The sequence below is a fragment of the Clarias gariepinus genome, chromosome 8 (assembly GCF_024256425.1).
Source record: "Clarias gariepinus isolate MV-2021 ecotype Netherlands chromosome 8, CGAR_prim_01v2, whole genome shotgun sequence".
NCBI classification, from domain to species: Eukaryota; Metazoa; Chordata; class Actinopteri; order Siluriformes; family Clariidae; genus Clarias; species Clarias gariepinus.
The window spans coordinates 9,397,915-9,409,543 of record NC_071107.1 but is presented as its reverse complement, the minus strand read 5'-3'; positions in this window follow the sequence as shown (position 1 = coordinate 9,409,543).

Below are 11,629 nucleotides of genomic sequence, written 5' to 3'. Positions count from 1 at the left end.
TTTACTTACATCATTTATTTGTGTATTGGGTGTCTTAATGCTGTGCTCTTATTTCATCTTGCAAAGTATTTATTATCCTGAAAATGTCAGGGCTGCTATTTTAAATCTTAGTAATATTCAAGCAAATATTACAAATTGTCACAAAAGTCTCCATACTGTACATACAGGGAAATGTACAGTTTTCAGTGATTGCCATTTCCTTTAAAAAAAAAAAAAAAAAAAAACACACACAGTCATCTTATGTAGGTTTTATGCATGTATAGCCGTGGTCAAAAGTTTTGAGGCTGACACAATTATTAATGTACACAAAGTCTACTGCTTCAGTGGTTTTAAATCTTTTTGTCAAATGTTATTATTGTATACTGAAATATAATAGCATATCATAAGTGTTAATTATTTTTTTTTTTTCGAAAATGAAATAAAGTTTATGCAAAAAGTCAATATTCGTTGTGTTGACGATTCTTTTCAAGAGTTCTGCACTATTTTTGGGCCACATCCTGACTGATGGCAATATACTGTATACTGCATATTTGCTTGGAGTTTGTCAAAATTTGTGTGTTTTTGTTTTTCGACCCACCTCCTGAGGATCGACCATTAAGTGATCTGGTGAGTTTTCAGTTCATAGACCAAAATAAATGTCAATGTTTTGTTCTCTTAGTTATCCCTTTTGCTTTATGGCAAAGTGCTCCATCATGCTGGAAAAGGCATTGCTCCAGTCACCAAACTGTTTTTGGATAAAGTTAGAAGTTGCTCTCAGGGGATTTTTTTGTAGTTTTTTTTTTATTCATGGCTGTGTTCTTCGGCAAAATTGTGAGTGAGATTATTCCCCTGGCTGAGAACATTGGAACCTTGAATCAAGATGCGTTACTGTTGGCATAACACAGGACTGATGGTAATGCAGACTTTGTGAAAATTAATATTTGTGTCAAACCTTTGGCCATAGCATTTCATAATTGTACTTAATTTGTAATTGCACTTTAAATGCTTTCCCAATAAATGATGTTTGTGTTATCCTTTCCTGGTACACCATGGCCTTAAGTGCGCTCATATATGGGAATATACAATATATAATACAAATAATGCATTTTCCAATAGTGCAATAGTGCCCTTTTTTCTCTATGTATGGAGACTATTTGAACTCCCTAAAGTTTCTATGATATAGTTAGACTACCTAGGAAGTTTTAGGACATGTATGACTGTGTGTTTGTCTGTTGCCCTAGACAAGTAGACAGGCTTTGTAGTGCTTTCTGCTTTACTCTGCAAATTTCTCAGCCTGAAACTCTGAGAAACTCGATGCCAGAAATGCTGCATGGTAAAAATTTTGCCCCAATTAAAGTCCCCACTGAGCCCCAAACTCTGATTAGACTGGGAATTTCATTATAGCACTCTCACAGAGGCAGTCAGCTGAGAGACAGAGTGTTTGGAGAGTAATGAGAAAACTTGCTCTATTCTCAGTCACATTATAAACTCGACATTTAAAAAAATGACATTATAGGTCAAAGACACAGTGCTTAACAAAGACCTGAGGACATTTAGACTTTCTTAATGTTTTATTAATAGAGCATTTTCTCTTTTACTTTGTAAAAACATGATAATATGCTCTAAATAAACCAAATAGTTCAATTTAAAAGGAAGCAGTATTTCACTTGTATACTTGTGACCATACCTACAAAAATTAAATACAATTGCACTACAGTGCTGTGAAAAAGTATTTACCCCTTCCAGATTTTAATTTCTTTTTGCATATGTAACACCCAATTGATTGACAGCTGTCCAAACCTGCCTGGCTCTATGTGAAAATGTAGCTCCTCCCCTGGCTAAATCATGAATGAATCGTAAATATATTCACCTAAAAAGAAAAGCCTTCTTCTAAGGTCTGCACACATTCTTTCACAAAATATTATATTTTAGCCATTCATCTGAGTTTGTGAAGCTGGGTGGACACCGCTCTCAAATCTCTCGATTCAATTCTTTCCACAGCAACAAGATTATGTTAAGGTCGGGTGCCTGGGCAAGGCATTTTATTACAGCAATACCTCCTTCCTCTCCAAATATCTCTTTTCCAGATTGGAGGTGTGTTTGGGGTCATTGGAAATCTAGCATTTTACTGAAAATATTATCGAATAAAATACTTTTGAAGATTAACGAAGGTCTGACTGCAACAGGCTTCTTATGAACTGTTAAGTAGGAGGGCTAATAAGAGGTTATATTTCTAATTCATAATAAAGATATATCTGTTTACAGTGGGTATAGGGTCAGCAGTTTGTACTTAAGGTAATACACCTTTCAGATTTTAGGTAACAAACATCTGTAGTGTTCTTGCTCACAATGTTGCAAATTCCGAAATAATTGTGTTTGATACACCTATCAGCCAGAATACAGTATTATGACCACCCACCTAATATTGAGAAGTTTTCCCCTTTTGCCACCATAACAGTGATGCACTGTGTGTTCTAATACCTTTCTATTGAAACCAGCATTAACCTTTTCATCAATTTCATCATCACTAGCGCTTTGGTTGGATCGGACGTTACAAGACAGACTTCACTCCACATGTGCATCAATACCAGTCTTGACCAACCATGACCCTGTCGCCGGTTCACTGGTTTTCCTTCCTTGGATTACTTTTGATGTGTCCTGACCACTGCAGACCAGGAACATCCCACAAGACATGCAGTCTTGAAGTTGTTCTGACACAGTCATCTAGCCATCAAAATTTGGTCCTTGTCAAAGACACTCAAAATTGTCCAGGTTTTATGCTTCCATCACATAAACTTTAGGAATAAAAGGTTCTGCGTAATATATCTCACCCAATTTTAACCACTATTGGAACAAGATATTGAAATGTTCGAGAAAGGCAAATATCTGGGTCAGAGCAAGTCCAAAACTGTGGCTTTTGTGGGATGTTCCTATGCTGCAGTGGTCTGGACATACCAAAGTTAATCCAAGGAAGGAAAACCAGTGAAGACTGGCCTGTGTAATCCAATCTAATAGAAAAGCTACTGTAGCTTAAATTGATGAAACGGTTAATACTCGTCCCAATCGAAAGGTATCAGAACACACAGGTCATTTATGTTTTGGTGACAAAGGAGGACCTACTCATTATTAGCCCAGTCGTCGTGCCAATTGTCTAAATGTCATAATGTTATGGCTAATTAGTGTACAGCATTAATTAAATATGACTTTTTTTGTAAATCAAAGTTGCACAGAATTGAGACAGATTTACATGAATACAGAATAAAATATAACTCAAGAAACATTAAAATAAGCACTGATTTGAGCGAAATTAATTAAATAAGCTCCAACTTTGATGAAATATAAACTCCCTCTTAATAGCCCCTAATGTACATGTCTTAAGCATACAGTCCACTCTTGTTTTAAGCACAACCTAATTTATGTAGGAGATTACTGTATTTAGTAAAAAACAATTAACAGGCTACCAAAGGCGAGGAAAGAAGTAAAAAGTAGTGGAAATAAGTGGCATTCTAGTGAAGCTGAGTTTAAATGTTTTTTAATTAATTATGAAAGTGTTTTTATTTTAATTATAATGTCTAAGGCCATAAATAAGTAGAAAACTGAAACTTTTTCATATTGTCTATTTTCTGGATTTTCTTTCATTTCAAGTTTAATAGCTCGGATTTCAACTAAATTTAGATTTGCAGCATACAAAAATAATTTTTATTTTATATGTAAACAATGAATTAATTTAAACAAACAGAATGTTTTATTTGCATATTGTTTCACATTTTACATTAAAAATCTCTGTTTATAGATTGCCTGCATTCATGAATAATAAATTCATGAACTGTTCGGGGCAGTGGTAGCTCAGGCGGCTAAATCACTGAGTTACTGATCAAAAGGTCAGTGGTTCAAGCCCCAGCTCCACCAGGTTGCCATTGTAGGGCTCTTTAGCAAGACCCTTAACCCCATGTGCTCTAGGGGCAATGTACGTAGCTCTGACCCCAACTATGCTGGAATATGCAAAGAAAGAATTTCACTGTGCAGTAATGTATATGTGACAAAGACTTAACTTAGCCTATTGTCTCTGTTTTTTTTATTATACCACAAAAAAGTCTCTTAAAATCTCTTGAATTATTCACTGTATTGATAAACAGTCGATTTATGTGAAATTTCATTTTGTACCGTTTTCAAGGCAAAATGGCGAAGAAAATTATTTATTTTTTATTATTTAAATAATAGATGATATTCATAGTGAAATTAATAGTTTGTTATACATAGTGTATATGCAGTATAGTTGATTTGTTGTAGTTTACCCGCAGATTCAGTATACTGTAAGCTATTGTTGCTCTGAAGTGCGTCAGTTTTCTGCCTGTAAGAATGTATCAGTCAGTTAGACTCACTGCATTGTAACTTGTGTTCGCAGATCTACAGACAACAAACGCCTGCTTTGACCTTCATATTTGGGTTTACTTCTCTCTCTCTCTCTCTCTCTCTCTCTCTCTCAGTGACAGTTTGACAGAGTGTGTAAGTCTTTAGGTGTGACTTTCTTTTACTCCATGTCAGCAGAAAAAGGGATGTATACAACACTTGTCACTTGTCAAAAAAAGTTTTTTTTTTGTTTTTTTTGGGGGGGAAATGCTGTCTGCTTCTTTTTTGTTATTTGTACCTAAGGCACATTGATTAATGATAAATTAATATAAATTATTCACTAACTATGCTGAAAAGTAAAGTAGAGAAGTTAAAAGGTTTACAAGAGGTAAGAATATAAATCTGAACATGTTTGGTGCTTGGGTTCTATGAATCACTAAGTGCAACATTTAAAAGGAATAAATTTTAAAAGTTGTTACATAAATTAAAACACAATACAGCAGGGAATAAAAGTGGAGTGCAGAATTTGTTGTGTAAATGTCATATAGTACATGATACAAAACACTACCATATGAAACTGTGCAAAAACTGCCAGTAAGTGTAAACCTGCGCTATGATCCAATGACCATTATTGTTGCTTTATCCTGGTCAGAGTCACGAGGAATCTTAAGCCCATTCCAAGAACACTGGGTGTGAGGCAGGGATTCATCTATGACACCAGGCCGATGGCAGACACCATGCACACACATTTTCACACTCACTCACACAACAGCATGGCTCAGACAGCAATTTCATTAATGTGCAATTTATATAAATGTGCTCATTCTAGTGCATGTTTTTGTTTCTGCAATACACTCTCAAGCACAGGGACTTTATGGCAGATATTTTGGTCCTAACTAAATCATAAAATTTTTTTTTTTTTTTTTTTTTTTTACACTTTAATTTGACAATTATGCAAGATGTCCTGGGTGTCAGCATTTTGTAACAGTCACTTTAGTGTTGCGAAGTTGTTCACACTTTCTGATTCTCCATAAAATGACTAGCTGTTTTTAAAGAAAAATTAAAAAGATGTGTTATAAATGATATTATGAGTGAACCTGTCTCTTGTCATTTACAAAAGCATTTACAATAACTATTTTAATTTCTGTATTAGAAAAGCTAACACAATTTTAAATGAAATATTGTTTTTCACTCAAGTCTCACTCTCTCTAAGTATAAAAGACTAAAAGTATAGCTGTAGACAGACAATAAATGCATATATGTTGCATGTACCATCGGATACAGGCCTGGAGTATCATTATACTGAATCAAACCTTTGATTGAGAATCATCTGCACTTCTCAGAATGCACCTCCAGCACCAAGTATGACTACACCGGATTTGATCTTCCAGTTCACACTTTTAAACTCACTGATTACACACATTACATTAACATTGCACACAAATAAGCACATTTAAGAGCAACAAGGCTTTGTAATGTGCTGTTCATGCATCTGACATACCAAATCTTGGTTTCATGTTTTCTCTTTTTGACCTATGTTTGTTTTCTTATCATAGTTTTACTTAAAAAAAAAAAAAAAGAAAAGTTGGTACATTGCCATATCTTTTGCACGATCATGCTTGGATTTGTTTATGCTTTCCAGTCATTATTTGTAATAAAATCATTCTCCAGGATTGTCACCCTTACTGCAGCCTGAGATCTATCTGACCTTTACAATTTTATTACTTTCACAAAATATTACTAAAACATGTGTATTAAAAGTGCAATGTGTATATACAGTACTATACCAAAGTCTTGGGCATATATAATATATTTATTTATTTATTTATTACATTTTATGACTTTATTATTATTAAGTCAGTACATGAATATTTCTAATTTTCCAAACATCAATATTCTACCAGAAATATTTAAGTTACAGAAGAATATTTGTATGCCAGAAAAAAAAGCAGCACATTACATAAGTGACCATTTTTAGAACAGCAAATGGAAGCTGCTGTGTATTTGCATGCAATAAAAAAAAAGCAGGTGCAACAATCAAAGTCCTCAGAAGAAGTGTGAGTGGTTTTCACGGAAGTTCAGTACAAGTTAGGTGCTAATTTCCTTATAAAACTGCACAAACTTTGACAGAGACAAACGTGTCCTCAAAGCATCGTCACACCAAATATTATCCTGTCTGTCTGACAAGTTGTGTTATTAGTTAGTTGTGGTGTTGTGATATTCTTCTCAAGGTTCCTTCCTTGTGTAATCTTGGACAGGTTTTCATTACCACCGTCACCTCATCATGGCTACACTGATAAACCTATAAATATCTATTCTAAATACATATTTCTATTTCTGTAAAGCTGCTCTGCAATGTTTAAAGGGCTATAAATAAAATAAAATATATTTGAATTGAATTATCTCATTAGCAGAATAAAACACTTCAGACTGTGCTTTTATCTGAACAAAATACACACATCACTTTACATTGAACCAAACTGGGTTGAATTACTTTTATATATCCGTGTGCCATTCCTTTCATGTTTAAAGGAGAATAAAAGGTTGTAGTACAGTATTTGAGCAGTGACCGTTTTGCACTCTACAATTTTGCAGTTTTCACAGGTTTTATTTTACCTATTACTACTTTTAGCATAGAAAGAGAACCAGCAACATAGAAAATACCCATATAACACCGAAAACAAGCTGTGTGGTGGTTTCACAGATTGGCACCTTAGTTTTCACTGAACAGACACTTAAGTGGAATCTTGGGTGCCACAATACCACATTCAGAAATATGTTGGCAGGGACGTTATTTCAATTTGGATGTCCTCCAAGGCTCACAAATATGTGGGGAGAAGAAGAAAAAAGAACCTTGGTGGTAAATGCTTAATATGATGCCTGAAATCAAAGCAAACCAAGCAAGAAAAATGTTTTTTTTTTTTTCTTCAGCACTCAAGAGAATATGGGCTTAAAATAACCAAATGACAGCAATAGTAAACTTGCATCCCGAGGTAATTTATGGCTTTTTGTTTGTTTTTTCAATCATGTCCAGTTAAATATACCCCATGCAACCAACACAGACACACACGCACACAATTCCTTTCAAATCAGTGCATACATTACATAACTGGCATAAGATGCTAGAAATTATTCAATAATGCAGCATTAGTCAAGCTATTTTAAATGTACATGGCTTCTTGATTAAGTACTTTATGTGGACACCTGTATGATGTCGGACATCCGATTCAAAAACCATTAACCCTACTCCATGACCTTTGCAGCTTTATCAGTCTCTAGTTTTTTGAGAAACTGTGACGCACTAACTTCTGGAGTGTGTCTGTGGGAAGTCAAAACAGGAGTTATAGCATGGAGTTGGATAAGTAGGCCTGACTTGCATTTGCTGAACTAATAAAACTAATGACCCCAAACTATAAAAATCTGCCTCAGAACAGCATCCCTCTTCCCTTACTACTGGCACTCTGGATCACAGTAGAAAGCGTTCTTCTGGTGTCCACAAAACTCTGCTGTAATAAAACGCGATTCATCACTCCAGGGAATGTGTTCACTGCCCCAGAATCCAGTAATGCTGTCCTTTACACCACTCCAGTTGTTTGCGGCTTCTCTTCCATGGAAACCGATTTCACGAAGCCCAGAATGCACAGGTTTTGTGCTGACGTTGCTTGATGCGGCCTGGAACTCTAAAGTGAGCGAGACTAGAAAGAATAGATGATTTTTGTGTGCTGTGCACTTCAGTACTCATCGGCCCTGCTCTGTGTGTCTGCATTGTTTATCACTCTGTGGCTGAACTGTTGCTCCTAGATGCTTTTTTTTCTTAAAGACAGCACTTATAGTTGCATTGGGCAAATTTAACTTGGCAGGAGTTTTACAACCCGACTCGTGGTAAAGGTCGTCCTATGACATCGCCATATTTAAAGTCACTGAGCTCTTCAGTAGCACTCATTCTACTGTAGTGTCAGTGTTTGTCTATGGGGATTACCTGGGTATTGATTTGATTCACTAGTTGACATTGGATGAGGCTGAAACAACTGAATTCACTAATTCAGAGGGGTGCCTTACATAATAGTGGGCATATAATGTAAAAGATATAATTCATCCGAGCAATATTTAATTAAACCGACTTCATGGTTTATGACTTGATCTCTTCCTGACCTCCACTCCTTAGCTCTTTCTGAGAGGCTGTAGAGCCTTAATTCTTTATTGTTAGTGTAATAAAAAAAAATTATTAACATGCTTATAAACATATAGAACCAATGACTGCCAAAACACACACACATACACACACACACACACACACACACACACACTCACACACACAAGATGAATGTGTTAAATTAAGTTATTTCTCTGTGGATCTCACTAGTAACCTTGACATGCCTGAATGTTTCATCTATGTGTGTGCGTGTGTGTGTGTTCATCCTGATCTAAGAGGCCTTGCCTGAGACCTTGAGCTTGCTGAAGCATGGGGGCATGAATTGTCTCTTGTCTGGGAGAGTGCGAGACCCTGAGAGATAACATACTTCGTAGGCAACTGAGAACACGGCGTCCCAAACCCTCAGCCTCCTATCTCATGTTCTCTGCCCCTCTGACGTCCTCACCTTAGATAGCACTTCATCTGCTCAGCAGGGAATGAGCCTTCGGCATGCACAGGAGTTGGCGCCAGCACCAGCCAATGCACTATGGCATCGGTGTGCCCGCAACAGACGTTGTTTACAGCGAGTTGTTTTGAGTGGAGTGTGTATCTAGTGTGTGCAGGTGCTTGTGGAGTCCCAAGGAAGGGAGGAGGAGGTGGTGGTGGTGGTGAAGGTGTAGGAGGAAGAGAAGGAGGAGGGGGGGGAGGAGAGCCAGCGAATAAAAGTTACACTGTCTTTCTTAAACATCTTCAAGGTCTTGGGGAAAGAATAAATTCCCAAGGGAGAGGTTTTCCTGGGAGTAGACCGCCCCGGCGCTGGACTGGGTAAGCTCGGCTTGTCTTTCTGACTTCATGTTTTTTTTCTGTTTGTGCTAATAACTTTTGTTGGAGAAAAGAGTTATCCTGTAACGTGCAGAGTTAATGATTTTAGGTCGAGTAAAACATAATGAATAAGATGGGTTTAATATTAATCTTTGTTTACTTACCATCTCACATAAGTGATTAAATTTTGGTTTGTTAAATTAGCATTGCCTCCAGGCATGTCTTTCGGAATAAATCATTTTCCGAGTTAATCGCAAAGATTAAGGTCTTCTCAATGATGTTAATCCTATATGGATTTGATCTTGTGCTCATGAATAACTTTAAGTTTATCTTTGTCTCTCCATCTCTTTAGGGTGACACCTGCTGAACCGACGCCTTGTTTCCATGCTCGTTGTTCCTTTTTCCTATGCATATACCTCTTTGAGACGTAGCATTAAAGAGGCATAGGGCATGGGAAAATGGGGCTGCAGAGGTGTTCCACTGGAGTTTTCTACAAAAAAAAAAAATCATCTACAAAGGAAAGGTTAGGTAAACATACTTTCTTAAATGCTTTCATGATCTGCCACTCTACTAATGGAAAGATAGCAGAGGGATTGTTTTTATTTGCTACATGAGATGCTGTGAAGAAACAGTGATGTGTGATCTTGTGAAGTGCAGAGTGAGAATGGAAACTCTGTAAGCAATGTGCTGCCTGCCTGTGATTTAATAAAGAAACTAAATTGAAAAGCAATCCTAAATGTGTCTGTGTTCAAAAAGCTGCGCTCCCTGGATAATCCTTGCAAGACATGTCACTTTTTTTCTATTATAAAGTAAAATAAAATTCTACGGTATTTGTTGGGTTTTTGTTTTCTGTTAAACTTTCATTATTTATATACACTACACTATATACATTTTAGGCTGATTGACTAGTTATAATGAATAATTTAAATAAATTTATCGTAATAAATTGAAAACTTTATATTATTAATAATGAAATTACATACAGTTAATTTCTAAAGCATTCACAATGGCTATTTTATTAGCTATTTATGTACTGGAAAAGCTAACCTAGTTTTAAATAAAATACTGTATACACTACTAGTTTTTCTTGTATAAATCTCTCTCTGATTATAAAAGACCAAAAGTATAGCTGTAGACAGACAATAAATGCATATGTGGTGCATGTACCAAGGGATACAGGCCTGGAGTATCATTATACTGAATCAAACCCAGCGAGTGCCCACTCACTGCTCTACTGTCCCTTAAGTGCTCATTACTGAGGTGGTATGAAAAAAGAGAAATATTTACACCATGGCTGTCCTCATCAAATATGGAGCAGGTTGCCATGATTGATGGTGTGTATGTGGAATGTCATGGTGGAGAAGTGGAGAAGAAAGACAGAAATCAACAGGATTTATTTTCTGGTGTTTAAAAAGACTAAGCAGAAAAAAAAACAATAATAAGCAAACATCCCATGTGTGAGATGAAATTACAACCTTAATATGACTTAAAAAATAAAAAATAAAGAAAAAAAAGAAAAAATAAGCAGAATGCCTGTTACTAGCTGTAATACATTGATAAATTGTAATATCACAGTCAAGTTTAGTACTGGCTAATTATAGGCAATGTGTATAAATAAAGACTTCTTGGGTGCATAAGAGGCAGGAAAATGATTCTGTGAAACTTGATAACTATTTACCCATTAAAACAAACATCTTATTAGCAAACAAGCATTTATAATAACAGACTGGGATGCAATTAACTAGAAAATTAGCTATGACAAAAGCAGAGACAGTCCTTTCCTGGGACCTTCCAGTGGACACCCACTTGTCCATGTCCAATGTGCTTGTCTCCAGCCTGCTGTAATTAGTTCATGGCATTCAATACATCATTAACATGCACACAAACTTCTAGTTTCTCAGATTAGCAGCAATCCTTCATAGACTTGGTGGGCATTACTTTTCCCATTGTCTGCAACCGATGGCTTTAGTGGCCATGCTTCACACCACATATACAGTGGACTCCTGCATTGTGAACATGGCAGTTAAAAATCCATTAGTGTGTGTTTTAAAAGCACACAGTGCCTCCCTGTGGTGGCACACAAATACACACAAAGCTAAGATTAATATCAGCTAAGTGGGAAAACCTATTGTACTGTATACAAAAGGGGAAGGCAAATGGCTTGATTAGCAATTCAACATGCACTAGAGCTTAGAGGTAGAGCAAACGTGACACAGGGGCTAGACCTTTTGCAAATCTGCATGGTTGGTTAAGCAGAATGAATGCCTAGACAGCCAATAGATGATGCACAAGCCATTATGAAAGCTTCATTATTGTCTATTATCTTAGCCTTCCTTTAATTATACA